Raw genomic sequence first — 15,067 nt, forward strand, 5'->3', positions numbered from 1 at the left:
CTGCTCGTCGCCGGTTCGGCCGCCCCCTGCCTCGGCCTCCCCGTCCCCGTCCCCGGTGAGCCCTCCCCCTCTCCTCCCTTCCCTCTCCCCTCCTCTCCCCCTCCCCGGCCCAACCGGCCCCTGCCTCGGCCGCCCATGGCCGGCTCGGCCGCCGCTGCCCCGGCGCGCCCTGCCCCGCCCCTGGCCGCCTCGGCCGCCTCGGCCGCCCCCTGCCCCGCGCCGGTTCGACCGCCCCTGCGCGCCCAGCTCGGCCGCCCCTGCGCGCCCAGCCGCCCCAGCTCGGCCGCCCCGCGCCCGCGCCCTGCCCTAGCCGCCGCCCCTGCCCCGGGCCGGTTCAACCGCCCCCTGGCCGGTTCAACCGCCCCCCCCCCCTTTTTTATTTTATTTTATGTTCTTTTATTATTGTTATTTATTTTATTTTAGGCAAGTTAATCATTGTTCATGTTATTGAAATAGGAAACTTAATATAGAATTCCGTTACGCTAGTAGATTCATGTAATCAATTGTTTATCCAGTTCAATGTTGATCAACTAAAAATGACTAGGTTCCCATTAGTGCATATAACTAAATTCTTTTGTTAGAACCAATTGTAACTAATCGTTAGTGCATAAGCTTTAACCCCTGCGAGACCTTTTCCCGTTTCTTTCCAACCATAATGAATGCGATATCGAATGTCATACTTGATGCATATTCACTTTATTTGTTCCCTTGTATGATGTACTATTTGTTTCCCAATTTGAATGGATGAATGTATGTATGCTTGCAATCGCATAGATAACGATCCGGTCGAAGAGCCCGAGGAACTCGCAGGAGAAGCCCCTGAGCAGCAGTCGGTTGGTGGAGGCAAGTGTCCCTTGACCTATCTCTGTCCTATTCATTCTTTAATTCACCTCCCGCTTTACACACTTATGCCTAAGGATTGACTAGCTTTTTGTTATCCATGTCCTTGTTTACCTATTTGGGTCGGATTATTATTATTTAGCTTTATGCTATTGCTCAACTCTAATTAATGAACATGATGAGATTATCTATGATACGCTGTTTTCCCCTTTCTTATGTTGATGTTATACTTGTGGTCTTCAAGGGGGCTCGAGCGGTTTCTCGAGTGCCTCTCCGTAAGGACCTGTTCTATGGATGACCGCCCGGGAAAACAGTGCAACCATGAGGGTGGAATGGGGTGCCCTTAGCTGAATAATTAGAGGATCCGGGGTGTAGTTCACTTAGCCGTCGTGCCGTCAATGGGGCTCGGTGTATGCGGCTCGCTCTGCCAAGTTTGGGTTCGCCCCTTGGGGAGGAGTGCGGTGCATTTAGGAAACCTAACGGGTGGCTACAGTCCCGGGGAATCTTTGTAAAGGCTACGTAGTGAAACCCTGCCTATTCACCTTGGTAGTGTTTAAGGGTTTGATCGGCCCGAGGCAAGAGGGAATCACGGCTTGTGGGTAAAGTGCACAACCTCTGCAGAGTGTTATGAAACTGATATATCAGCCGTGCTCGCGGTTATGAGCGACCAAGGGAGCTCCAGTGATTAGTGGTACTTGATCAGAGACATTGTGGTACAGGTGGCTATGAGATCGATGGTTTTGGTTATGACTATGGCGCTGGTAAGTGGTATTCTTTCCGTTTGGAAAGGGTACATCGGGTTAATAACTTGGGTTAATGCTAAAACTTGGCTTTCTATTAGTAAATAATAATCTGACCAACTAAAAGCAACTGCTTGACTTATCCCCACATAAAGCTAGTCCACTACAGCCAAACAGGATACTTGCTGAGTATGTTGATGTGTACTCACCCTTGCTCTACACACCAAACCCCCCCCCATCCCCAGGTTGTCAGCATTGCAACCACTGCTCAGGAGAAGATGAAGCTGTGGAAGGAGACTTCCAGGAGTTCCAAGACTACGACGAGTTCTAGGTGTGGGTTAGCGGCAACCCCCAGTCGGCTGCCTGTGAAGGCCGCAATTATCTACGTTTCTTTTCCGCACTTTAATTTATTGTAAGAACTATATGGACGTCTCAAACGTATGATGTAATCTACTATTATTCCCTTTTAATACTATTTTGAGCACTGTGTGATGATGTCCATGTTATGTAACTGCTGTGTACGTGAATAACTGATCCTGGCACGTACATGGTTCGCATTCGGTTTGCCTTCTAAAACCGGGTGTGACAATCCTCCTCCTCGTCGTCTACATTAGCAACACAGGCAGCACCCCCATTGGGATCAGCAACATATGGAGCACCCACGTTGGGATCAGCAACAGATGGAGCACCCACATTGGGATCGGTAGCAGATTGGGTACACCCATTGGGGTCAGCGTCAATAAATTCAGTCACAGGGACTTCTTCAGCAGCAGGAACCGAGGTACCAACGTCCTGATCCAAACTGGATACTCGCCGGAGGCGTCTCTTTTTCTTTTTCTGCTCATCAGTAGAAAGATCAGGTTGACTGGCTCGGCAAGGGCGCCTCGAGCGAGTACTGGCAGGCTTCTGAGTATCCAAGGTCGTATCAGCCTCTGGGAGGGGCGCCACCACCAGTGCCCCAGCAGGAGCAGTGTCAGAAGAGTCCTCAGCCAACAAATCAAGCATAGCGCTTATCTCTGCATCACTAGGGTTCAGGGGCACCTCAAAATGGACCTGCCGTTCATCATCAGGAATCTCCCCGAGAGAGGCAACCAAGGCACTAATTTCTTCAGCAGAGGGTCGCACTCTAAGGCCCAAACTGCCATCAGTGACAGGTGGATTCGACACAAAAAGAGTGAAGGCTTTGGGAGGAGGCAAGTTCCAGGCTGAGTATGCCACTGGGGCACCAACATTTGACACTTTGCCTCTAAGGATCATCTCAAGTCGGTTCACCAAGTCCATAGAGGGAATTCTTCTGTTGGTAACCCGAGTTGAGTCGGCTAGGCCTCGATACAGATAAGTCGGGTATGCCCTGTCTTTCAACGGCTGAATATTCTTGAAGACAAAATCAGCAACCACAGCTTCAGTAGTCAGACCCCTCTCCTTCAGCAATCCAACTTCAGCCAGCAAAGCACCTGCCTCAGCTACCTCCTGATCTGTGGGGGACTCGGTCCAGCTTGGGGTGCGAACATCCGGCTATCTTCCCGACCGAGGGGGGAGAGAGTTTCCATAATTCTCAATAATGAACCACTCCAAGCGCCATCCCTTGATACTGTCTTTGAGAGGGATTTCGAGATACTCAGTCTTCCTCCCGCGGCGCATCTCCAAGCTAGGACCCCCAACCAACTGATGTTGTCCCCCGGCCATCCCAGGGCGACAGTGATACAAGTACTTCCACAACCCGAAATGTGGCAGCACGCCAAGAAAAGCTTCGCATAAATGGATGAAAATGGAAATCTGCAAGATAGAATTGGGATTCAGATGGGTCAAGTTAAGATGGTAGAAATCAAGGAGGCCGCGGAAAAAAGGGAGAAATGGGAAGACCGAGGCCGCGGAGAAGGAAAGGAGCGTAAATCACGGACTCATGGGTATCCTCAGTCGGGACAGTGACGTCATGGCAAATCCGCCAAGAACAGAGCTCCTTCGAGGGAAGAACCCCGATGGACACGAGGTGGAGAAGTTCGGGCTCGGAGATGACAAACATGTGGTTACCTGCGAAAGGCAACTGGCTGTTGGGGTCGATTGGAGGAATCACCGCGGCAGACGAACTCGAGGCTTTCCTCTTGGGCGCCATCTCGATTCTACCGGCGAGCAGAGTGGAAGGCGAATTGCAGAGAGGATTCGGAAGCGAGAAAGCAAGAACTAGGGCACGGAAAGCAGAGGCGGCTAAAAGCGCAGCACTTATAGGATATTCCCGAGCCAGATACCGTTTCAAAAAGCGTCCAGTCAGCAACCGGTGGTTATTTCCAAAACACCGGCGTGCCACGTCATCACCCGGCAATTATTTCCAGAACACCGGTGTGCCACATCATCACTCGGCTATTATCCTCAAAGTGGCCCACACAGCCCGCTATCGCTCGGCGTTACCTCTAAAACGCTGACGTCGTCTTCAAGTCGCCCGACGTTAAATCTAAAATGCTGACGCCGCCCTCAGGTCGCTCGACGTTACCTCTAAAACGCTGACGTCGCCCTCAGGTCACTCGGCGTTACTTCTAAAACGCTGATGTCGTCTTCAAGTCGCTCGGCCTTACCTCTAAAACGCTGACGCCGCCCTCAGGTCACTCGGCGTTACCTCTAAAACGCTGACGTCACCCTCAGGTCACTCGGCGTTACTTCTAAAACGCTGACGTCGTCTTCAAGTCGCTCGGCGTTACCTCTAAAACGCTGACGTCGCCCTCCAGTCGCTCGGCGTTACCTCTAAAACGCTGACGTCGCCCTCCAGTCACTCGGCGTTACCTCTAAAACGCTGACATCGTCTTCAAGTCACTCGGCAGCTACCTCTAAAAGCATCGATATGATGCCCAAGTTATTCACTTACTATTCCAAGAGAATCAACTTCACGAAAAAGGCGGGAAGAGTAATGATTCAAGAACTTTGAGTTATGAATATCGACGAGCAATCATCACAGAGAAGCCAACATCATTTCTTCATTAAAGGGAAGATATCATACTTACAAATCAACTCATGATGAGTTGATACTTCCCTATTACTACTGCTACATTACATTACATTACTACTACTACTACTACTACACTACACTATACTACTCTACACTACTAAATACTACTACATTATTCTAACTATACTATACTAACATCTAAGGACCAGTGGCATCTAGCCACTGGCCCTATTGCTACCGTCACCGCCGCCACCGCCTTCGTCGTCATCATCGTCGTCGTCGTCATCCTCGCCGTCGCCGCCGCCGTCCTCCTCGGACGAGTCCTCCTCATCCGAGGAGTACTCCGACTCATCCGAGCCCTCGAGCCCGGAGCGCTCGACGGCCCAGATGTACGTCCAGACCTCCGCCGCGAGCCCCTGGGAGTCGTCTGAGTCGCACGCAGGGGGATGGGAGCCGGAGACCCCTCAGACTCAGAGGAGAACTCCTCTGAGTACTCCGAGTCACCAAAATCCTCCGATGGAGGAGTTGGCTCACGCTTGCGCTTGTTGTTCTTGCCCATGGTGGAAGCGAAAGGGAGAGGAGAAAAGCAAGCAACAGAGAACAGCAAGAGATGTGAAAAAGCCGGAGAGACAACGACATTATTTATAGAAGGAGAAGGCAACCGCTCACCTCCAACCGCGGTCACTGAACAGTCGCAAAGCATTCAATAAGCACTTCAACCCGTCTGAAGACACGTCAGGCAGCTGACGCCGTTTCACGCAACACAACACCCATTGGGACTCCAGTCAACAGCGCGGAGGATATGATTACACCCGCCGTCACATCACATTACTACTCAGAATCAGCCGGCTAAAACACTCAGCGTACCAAGTCGTCCCTTGCCCACACCCATTGGGGGGGACGCCCAGGAATTATCAGTATATTTTTTAAAACTGTCACATCCGTGCAGGGCATGCAGTGAATACCTCAAGACAAAAATGAGATATCAGTAAGGATCGGAGGAAAGCCAAATATAGCCGGTGAAGTACAAAATATGGCCGACAGAAGCGACGTGAAGACTAGACAGAGAACGTCCATCAAATGTCCAATCAGTCGCAGAGCAAATAAATTACACCACCTAGCAAGATATGGAGGGATTGTGAACTCGGCTGCAAAAGACAAAATATATGCTGACCTCTGAAGCATAATATTGATGACATAATGCTGACCTCCAAAGCATAATGCGGATGGCATCATGCCGATTTTTACAAGCAGAAAGGATAATCTTCAGCAAAAAGACACAAAAGGAAGACCTTCGAATGGATTATCCTCAAAAATCCACTTGAAGGTCGGGGGCTACACCCATTGGGTGCACCTTCGGTGCACCCCATGGATCATCATTTCAAGCCAAGATAGTGCCGACTTCTAAGGCATGGGACAAGATTAAAGACAAGGCTGACCCTCAACCAAAGCACAAGAGTAAGATGAAAGTAATTTCTGATGGAGACCTTCGAGTAGATTATTTTCCAAAATCTACTCGAAGCTCGGGGGCTACACCCATTGGGTGCACCTCCGGTGCACCCAATGAAGTTCAGGGTACTACAAGATGAAATGCCGACCTCTAAGGCACAAGCACGAAACAAAGCTTCAGTTTACGAGTGATCAAAGCAGGAGGAGACAGTAAGAAATCGTTTTCCCCCAAATTACCTGCAAGCTGGAATTGGGATCTTTGGGCTGATTACCTCAAAATCAACCCAAAGATCGGGGGCTTGTGGGGGACAGATATCCCCCGGGTCCACTAAAAGAGTAAAAGACCTCACGAAAGGCCCAAGGGCCCAATAAATCGTAAGGTCATTCTTTCGTGGGCCTGGGGAGGGACAATCAGCAAAGCAGATCGACATGAGGCCGGATTGATGCCAGCCCGGACGGCCCACAACGTCGAGCGAGCGACCACAACAGAGATCCGACTTTCCCGCGCTAGAGCCCCCATGCAACGGAGCCATGCGAGGATAGGTCGGCAGAACTACAGGGAGATAAACTCAAACAGTTCACTATCTTTTAGCTACACATTGTTATCATATCCACGTGTATTGCCCCACGGTCGAGTATATAAGGCCTAGGGGGCACCCCTTCAGAACGATCGACCTTATTACTCAGCCACCCTCTTCAACTCTCTGCATTCTCAATTCGGAGAGCTCCTTTGTAACCTCATTCACCAAGCATACTCACCAGGACGTAGGGTGTTACGCATCTCTAAGCGGCCCGAACCTGTAAACATTGTCCATTGTCCCTCGTGCATCTAGCACGAACCATTTTGCTACAGTCGGCGACACCGTCCTACTCCTAAAAACACCTTGAGGGGCAACCCCAGGTGTGCGGTCGGACCCAAAACACCGACATCATGCGCCTAGGAAAACATGCAATAGTCCTACTACTGTTTATCATGCATGTAATGCTTCTTTTGTACTCTCATGCAAAAATGCAAAAGTGGTTGCTAGGAAGTTGGGATCTAAATGCAAGGGAGACAAGACTTGCATTTGGGTTCCAAAAATTGTTGTGACTAACCTTGTAGGACATATTTGCAAACTAGTTACATTTCTAAACTTCATATTTGCTTTGGTTTGGGTTGGCATCAATCACCAAAAAGGGGGAGATTGAAAGGGAAATTGGGTTAACCATTTCCTATAATTAATTTTGGTGGTTGATGACCAACGCAAACACGTGGACTAACTAGTTTGTCTAGAATTCGTCTATTACATGTGCATAAGGTTCAACATAAACTAAGAAAGAATTCAGTTAGGAGCCACAATTTAAATGGAGCAAAGGACTTAGAGTGTGCTGAAGTATGGTGCATCGGACTGTCCAGTGTGCCACCGGACAGTGTCCGGTGCACCATGACCGTACCAATATGAACCAGCCAATCTCAGGAAAATGAAGGCGCACTCCACTATAATTCACTATACTGTCCGGTGTGCCATCGGACTGTCCGGTGCACCAGCGGAGCAACAGCTATCTGCGCCAACGGTCGGCTCTGACAAGATGAACAGTGAAGAATAGTGTCGCGCAGAAGTCAGAGCAGCGAAGTCAGAGGGGCACCGGACTGTTCGGTGCCGCAAGAAGACAAAGGTGCCAACAGTCAACTGCTCCAGAACCCTAATGGATAGCTGACGTGGCGGCGCACTGGACAGTGCACAGGACCTGTCCGATGCGCCCATCGCCAGCAGCCTTGGCCAAACGGCTACTTGGTGGTTGGGGCTATAAACCCCCCAACCACCACGTCCTTTGGCATCCAAGTTTTCTAAAGATCACATTCAATACAAGAGCTCTAGCATTCACTCCAAGACACAATACAAAAGATCAAATCCTCTCCGAGTCCCAAATCCATTCCAAACACTTAGTGGCTTGTGAGAGAGAGATTTTTGTGTTCATTTGCGCTCTTGTTGCTTGGATTGCCTTCTTTCTTTCTAATTCTTGTTCTCAAGTGACTTGTAATCAAAGCAAGAGACACCTAAGTGTGTGGTGGTCCTTGCGGGGTCTTAGTGACCCGATTGATTAAGGAGAAGGCTTACTCAGTCTAAGTGACCGTTTGAGAGAGGGAAAGGGTTGAAATAGACTCGGTCTTTGTGACATCCTCAATGGGGATTAGGTTCTTTGGAACCAAACCTTGGTAAAACAAATCATTGTGTTCACTCGCCTTATTTCTTGGTTGATTTGTTTTCCCTCTCTTCGGACTTGAATTTAATTCTAACGCTAACCGTAACTTGTAGCGTGTGTTTAAAGTTATAAATTTCAGGTTTCGCCTATTCACACCCCCCTCTAGGCAACTTTCAGGTACATCAAAAAAAGAACAATTGTACTGAAAATATATTAGCTTACCCTAACAAGTTGTGAGAATGGAGCACTGCGCCCCACCCCCATGCCGTGTCTTCCTAACACGATGACCTGGCAGGACCTGCGCGCATTCACCCACACGGCCACGCCTCCTCGTGGGGCTGCAAAGGAGCCGCGACTTGCCTCACCCATTTCACAAGCTGGAGAGATAGGCTTGGCTCGAATATAACTCGTGATCCAGCTCAGCTCGACTCGTGAGCCACACCCTGATATATATAATAACATTATATAATAAATTATTAGTATATAAGTATAAAATATATAGATATCATTCATCACTATGAGTAATCTAAATCATGAATTGTCATATATATCATGAAACACTAAGGAACAAACTGACTATCTATAAAATTATCTAATATCCATTATTATTCTACATATTAAGTAATTTGGCACAGCTCACGAGCCGGAACGAGCTGGCTCAGCCCATCTCAGATCATTACGACAACGAGCTCAAAAGGCTAGCTCGACTCGGCTCGCGAGCCGCTCCTACGAGCAACCTGCATGCATTCGCCCACGCAGCCACGCCTCCTCCTCCTTGGCTCCTCCTCAGCCGACGATTGACGGCACCTGAACTCAATGGAAGTGGCGGAGGATGCTATCGCTCGTCATCTAGTTTAGTTGGGCCTCGTATCTGCTATCGCTTCTGACGCCTAGTTTCCTATGGCAGGCCTTGTCTGAGGCCTTGTTCTTATTTGTTTATGTTGAGAACTACGTTACCATGGATCACGAGATCCACTCCCTTCCCTTCCGTCAGCAGATTAGGCGCAAGAAGCTGTAGAGGACCCGTCTCCCTTCGCAGAAGCACGATAGAAGAAACACACGATACACAGGATATAGGGTTGGCCTCTGGCCTCTTTCTCATCTCCGTATTATGAAGGGGTGTACAGGTTCCTTATATAGAGATGTGAGACCCCTCAGGGGCAAAGTCAGTATTTTCCCACATAACCCTAACTAGGGTTACATAACACTCCCCCTTGGGCGAATACCGCGACCAACACATGCCTCTTTAAAACTCCCAAAAATCCAGTGGGAAAAATATGGAGAAAGAGTAAATGGTGACGCAAATTGCATTTGCACTTTGTGTAACACCCTAAATTTGGGGTATAAAATTTCTTTCTAATTATCACCCAAATTCATGTGTTACTCTTCTCTCTCTCACCCTAGTTTTATCTCTCTCTAGATTCTCTCCCTTTTTCCCTTTTAAGTAGAATTAGCTTTGGTTAGGGGGGTTTAATTATTTATTTTTGCCAAAACACTATGGATCATGACATGTTGCATCATGCTGAGCTTAAAATATTCTTGAAGTGTTGCACATGTTTGAATTTATTTGAATTTGAAACCCAATTTGAATTTGGAATTGAAAAACCTAGAGAAAAGAAATAGAAAAGGAATTAGAAATTCTAGAGAAAAAGAAATAGGAAAAGCAGCCCAACTCGGCTCAGCCAGGCCACGCGCCCGCGCGCCTGCGCCGCATGACAGGCGGGCCCCGCCTCTCAGCGGCTACTTTCTCTCTCGCGCTCTCTCTCTTGCCCTCTGCCCGCTGGGGCCGACCTGTCGGCGCCAGTTGCTTCGCCCGCGCGCGTCCCTCTTCTCTCTCTGTCTCACGGGCCCGCGCTGCCAGGCGCTGAGCCGTTGCCTGCGCGCCTCCTTTTCTCTCTCTGCGCCGTGGACCCTCCCTGTCAGTTCCGCCCTCCCTGCCCAAGCCGTGGACCGACACGTGCGCACTCGCGCACGTTGCCGGCATTCTCGGCCACGACGCCCACCCACACGCCCCCAGCTCCCTCTTAGAGCCCCACCGGAGCCTGCACTCACTCCCCCGCCTCATTTCGCACAGTTCCTCCCTCTCTCATGCTCTGCCCACGCCGCCAGACACCGCCGAAGACCCGCGCCCGCGTCCCTGACCATCCAGCTCGCCGGAGACCGCGCCAAGTCACCCTGAGCTCTGCCCCGAGGTGAGACACCTTTGCCCGTGCCTAATCTCCCTGATTTCGCTCTGTGCTAGGCCAATTTTGGCATCGCCAGTGCCCGGTCATGGTGGCTGACCAATTTAGCCCAGTCCAGTGCCCCGGTGTGAGTCCCTAAGGTACCCCTCCCTCTGCTGAAGCCTTCCTAAGCCTTAGCGTGCCTCAAGCCCCCTCCCTGTGGCCGAAATCCCTCACCGGAGTTCCTCTAGTCCGCCCGAGGCTTTCTCCCCGCCGTTCTTTCCCCTCTGTCCACGGATTCATGGCCTTTCCCCGCCACTGAGTTCGCCGTGGCATTCTCTCCCTCTCTGCCCAACTCCGACGACCCCGGAACCACCCTAGCATGTGCCTGCCTCAACTCCGGCGACCTCACCGCCGCGGAGAGGAGCAGCACCGCCCGCAGCCATTCGTCCCTCCCTGGTCTGATCCCCTCCGTCCGATCTTGATCGCACAGCCCAGATCGCGGATACCGCTTCGTGCATGCGCGGCCTGCCCCCTGGCTCGCCTGTCAGCGCTCGTGTTCCCTGGCGCTGGGCCCGCTTGGTCAGTGCGCTCTCCCCCTCGGTCGCTGACGCACCTAACCTGCCTGGCAGAGCTCGCCCACCCACGCGCGCGCTCTCGACCACAGAGCTAATCTCGGCCGTTGGTTTCTGATCTAACGCTTAGAATCACCCGGTACCCCTTCGCGTGGTTGTTTTGCGTAAGAAACCCTCGGTTTGTTGGGTATCAACCCGCCGTCCCTGGTTTTCACGCGCAGACCCCTGTATTCTTGCAGGTTGAACCCTAGACTTTTAAATATTCATAGAATTAGACCTAATTTCATATTTTGAATTCCCGAACTTGTTTATTTCATGTCTTTTGCATATGAACTCCAAATTTAGTGATTCAAATTGCAAAATGTTCATAGGATTATTCTCTGTTTAAATAAATTAGTTTCAGTCACTGTCTGCATATTCTAAGTTTTATGGTTAATTATGAACTAGTGAAGGGTAGATTTATTTATTTAATAAAATAAATAAAAGAAGAACTCTAGAGATTTAAACATGTTTAATCTTGTGAGATTAATAATGTGTATTACATGAATTCATCTCTGGTCTATTTTTTAGGACACAATAAAATAAATTGGACTATGTTATGTATTTGTGGGTAATACTTAGAGAATGATAATCTATTTCCAAAGTAAGTTGGTTTATGTTATAGTTCATGTTACACTCTAATCTCATTGTTCCTTATTTAGTATTGTGTCTTTTAAGGTGTATTCCTATGCTTGAACATGTTTGGTGTGCTGTTCATTTGTACTTTCCCCAATGTATTGAATGCATGCTCGCTTTATTTAGACAACGAGCAGAACGAGGTTCCTGAGTGTGTTGTTGGAGACCTCCCTGAGCAACAACCTGGTGAAGGCAAGTGTCCTCTGACCTATTATGTCCTAATTACTTTATAATTCATTGTCCTGCATTACTTTATGAAACCTAAGGAATGACTAGTCTGTATTTACCTTATCCTTGTTTACCTTTTGGGTTATCATGGTTAGCACTTTGCTATTGCCTTTTCTTAATCAATGAACATAATGTGGCTATTTATGATACGATAATGTTATCCTGATTATGTTGATGATCTTGTGATACTCTAGGGGGCTCAGACCTTTTTCCTAAGTACCTCTCCGTAAGGACCTGTTCGTGGAGTGACCACCCAGGATAACAGTGCAACCATGAGGGTGGAATGGGACTGTGGGGAACAGATATCCCCCGAGTCCACTAGAAGGCAAGAAGGCCTCGTGAAAGGCCCTACGCCCATTATTTCGCAAGGCCATCCCTTCGTGGGCCAGGGGAGGAACTTTCAGCAGAACGGATCAACACGAGGACGGATCAACTCTAGCCCATGCGGTTCGCTGAACTCAAACGCTATCCGCAGCATCGATCCGACTTTCCCGCGCAGCGCCCTCAGACGTCGGAGCCGAAGGATTATAAGTCGGCAAGATTATAGGAAGATAAACTCAGTCGGTTCACTATTACTTAGGAACACGTGGTTATCATATCCACATGTAACGCCCCACGGTCAAATATATAAGGCCTAGGGGGCACCCCTTCAAGAACATCTTACTCATTAGGCTGCCTCCAGCAATACACGATAAAGCGTCATGTACTCTAAATGTAGGGTTTAGACGCGTCCTCTAGGCGCCTAGCAAGGTACTCGATATGGCACTCTAAATTTTAGAGGACGCCGCACGCACCCTAGATGTGGAGAATTGCAGACATCCGGTATCCAGGCGAGGGGTCGGGCTCGCGTGGGGGTGAAAAATCCGGAGGCGCTGTTGTGCCGTCGCTAGCGACTTCGATCCATCTCGGCGAGGGGGCCTCGTGGCGCTGCTCCTCGGTGGCGCCGGCCAAGCTGGGCTCCAAGAGGCCGTGCTCGAGCGGGTCCGGAGGCGGACCGCTCTCGGTGGCTGGAGGCAAGGAGGTGGCCGCCGACGAGTCAAAGATCCAAGGAGCGGGTGCGACCGTCGGTGTTCGTCGCTGTCGAACCGCCATCGCCAAGAAGCTGAGAAGATCCACGGCGCCGACGAAGGAAGGTGCGGAGAAACGCAAGCGCATCTCGACGCCACCATCGTCATCGTCTTCCATTTGGTCGGGTGGTCCAGATCCGAAGAGAAAAAGGTACACATTGAAGATCCATTTTGCTTTCTATGATTCTAGTACTTGAAATGCTACAACTCGTCCAGATCTAGGGTGAGGTTCACCCAACATACATTCGATGGATGTAGGATTCCTTGAGCACTAGGTTTTCTGTTCATAATTTTTGTTGACATTAAGAAAATTTGGTTGTGGTAGAAGCTTCGATGTTCTAGTAATCGATGTGTATTTACAAATACATGGCGACTGGTTTAGACAGACTGAATCCTGAGCACTATGCTATCTCTTGATAATTGATGTTCACATTAAGGAAATTTCTTTGTGCTAGAAGCTTTGTTCATATAGAAATCGAGGTGTATTCACAATTACTTGGCCAATGCTTTTGACACACTGAATCATGAGCACTAGGTTTTATCTTGATAATTGATGTTGATAATTCATGTGATGATTTCAACTGCCTATTGGCAATACTAGCTGCTCCGGAGTATATTTACCATCAATGTAGCAACTAGGACACGGTATACATAAAATTTTCACGTACATATATCAACACAACCATATGTTTTATGTAGACCATGGATTCGGAGAACGCAAAGCTCCGAAGAGCACTCGCTCATTTAATCAGAGTAGTGGAGCAGCGTTGTGCCGACATCGTCGATGTCGTCCACGGTGCCTTCCAACCAGTTAGCGGACCAGTCCTCAATGAAATGAATCGTGCTTTAGTTCAGATCGAGGACCTCGCCAAGGACCTTGATCACCTTGCACTGGAAAAACACTGGGAGATGGAGCACATGGCCCCTTCTCCAATTGTTGAATCATCAGAAACAGAGGATGAACTTCTGCTTGATTATGATTCAGAGTTGAATCCTGACGATATCATCGGCTACGACGATGGACGCGACTACTCCACCGACGACACCTATCCCTACTAGATTAGCATGCACCTAAGGAATATGTGTATGTGTTAGGTTTATGTTAGTCGAACTAGTCTTTTGTATGGGAACACAACAGATGTGTGGCACAAGTTAGTGGTTTAGTTGATGTCATGTTTATGTTGTCGACACCTATCCGGACGCGATGTTGATGACATGTTTATGTTGACGTGCTCTGTTAAATGTTATCAACTTTCCAATATATCTAGTCTTCAGCACTTCTGAGTTTGTTGTGCCTGTCCTGTTTACTTTATCATGGTTGTGCTTTCATTTGAAATGCTTGTCTCAAATGTAGTACACTTATTCATTTTAATCTCATGTATTTTTTATGTGAGTACCTTCAATGTACAGCATGGGTACGGATTGGAACCAAGTTATGGCACAGTATGGCAGTTTCCTATCCGAGGATGATGGCACTCAGTTTGACAACACTGCATTTCCTCCTCCGCCTGATATACCAGCCCAGGCCTCACCAGCAGCACCTCCAGTGAAAAAGCCTCCTCAACGCACAAAGCTAGCCAATTTCACGTCTGAAGCGGATATGAGGGTTTGTCAAGCATGGTTGGCTATGAGTTGTGATCCCATTGTCAACACTGGTCAGAAGCGTCAAGGATTTTGGAATCGGATTACAGAGGCATACAACTCTCATAGAGGATCAATGCCAGAGAGGTCTACGAAATCTCATGAGCAGGTGGGATAGTATCAAAACTCAATGTTCTACCTTTGCTGGATACATGATGGTTATGCTTCGACAAAACCCAAGTGGCATGACTGATGCAGATAAGGTACGTAAATGTTTGTAAATGTAATTAACCACATACCAGTGTTTCATGAAATGCTTTTTTTGTTTTGCAGACTTCGCTTGCGGCTACTCGGTTTGCTGCTGTTGAAAAGAAGCCCTTCCATTTCTTACATTGTTGGTCCATATTGAAGGATCAACCAAAATGGATGGACCAGCACATGGGCAACCAAAATCCTCCACCCAACCCAATTGGTACCCAATCAAATACTATTGACTTAGATGCTGCTGAAGACTCAGGTCCATCAAGCTTTACTTCGAAGAGGCCGCTTGGTCGTGATTCAGCCAAGGAAAAGGAAAAGAAGCAAAGATCAGAGAACACATCATCCAATGATTCCGAGTACCTAACAC

This window comes from Zea mays, chromosome 6 (assembly GCF_902167145.1).
Source record: "Zea mays cultivar B73 chromosome 6, Zm-B73-REFERENCE-NAM-5.0, whole genome shotgun sequence".
NCBI lineage: Eukaryota > Viridiplantae > Streptophyta > Magnoliopsida > Poales > Poaceae > Zea > Zea mays.